The sequence below is a fragment of the Austrofundulus limnaeus genome, unplaced genomic scaffold, assembly GCF_001266775.1.
Source record: "Austrofundulus limnaeus strain Quisiro unplaced genomic scaffold, Austrofundulus_limnaeus-1.0 Scaffold186, whole genome shotgun sequence".
NCBI lineage: Eukaryota > Metazoa > Chordata > Actinopteri > Cyprinodontiformes > Rivulidae > Austrofundulus > Austrofundulus limnaeus.
In genome coordinates this window covers 122,030-123,126 of record NW_013952588.1, presented here as the reverse complement: position 1 = coordinate 123,126, position 1,097 = coordinate 122,030, and positions in this window count along the sequence as shown.

Below are 1,097 nucleotides of genomic sequence, written 5' to 3'. Positions count from 1 at the left end.
TATAAATGTATGAATCATATGGTGAAAAACTGACTTTGAAAAATAAATCTGTTCTTTTTTTCTTATAAAAGATTAAATAAAACAAAATATTGGTAATTTTTGACTGTGCAACTTTATAAACGACACCCCATAGGGCAGGCGGAGGCATACCAGTCGATGCTTTGGCATCAAGTTCTACCTTGTTTTTTTATTAATATTTTTGGACACTTGAGCAAGACTGAGCAGTTATTATGAGTGAGATTCTTTGAGCAGTTCTCCTGGTACCACACCCAATAAAGGAGTGAGAATCTCAAAGTGCAAGCAAAACAGTCACATGGAGCCTCAAAAACGTGCCAGGACTTAGTAGCTGAATGTAAATGTCTGGAGGACTTCCTCCTTACAGTGGGGCACTGCATCTGACAAGAGTGTGTGTTGCTATTTGGGAGAAAAATCTCAGGGAGAATTTTTAATCTCATGGAATATGCTTGCATTTGTAATGTGACTTCTGTATGATGTGTGATAATACTTTGTTATACAAAGCTTGTGTGCTATTTTGGTGGTGCAATATTTATTTTTATATAACTTGTGAGCTTTTGTCTTTTTTCCATTAGGCATCTTGAGAGATTTTGTCTTGTGAGATTACTCAGGCTCCAACCCCTCTCACAACATGTTGCAAGTTACAAAAAAGTGTGTTTTATCTTCCCTCTCCAGAATTAAAGCTGTACTGATTAAAACAGGTCTAAGACAGAACATAACCCTTACATACCATACCTTGGTGACCATTATACATGAGGATGGATCAATTAACTTTCCAAAATTTGTAATTATTATTTGCTTGGCTCAGACAACAAGGTGACTCAATGACTGAGCACAACTCCAGAGCACAACTCCAGAGCACATAATAGCACTGGTTGTCATTCAATTAACAGTTTTTACCATCATTCTGTATGAGTCTACCATTTTAACTTCTTTCATGGTCTGCATGTTCAGTTTTAAGTCAGATTTAGAGATCACACAGAGCGTCACTGAAGTTATATTTCATTGATAACACATAAAACAGCATTGTCACTCTCACTTGTGGAATTGGCATGTTGTCTGTCTGTTGTTGATCCTAGAGA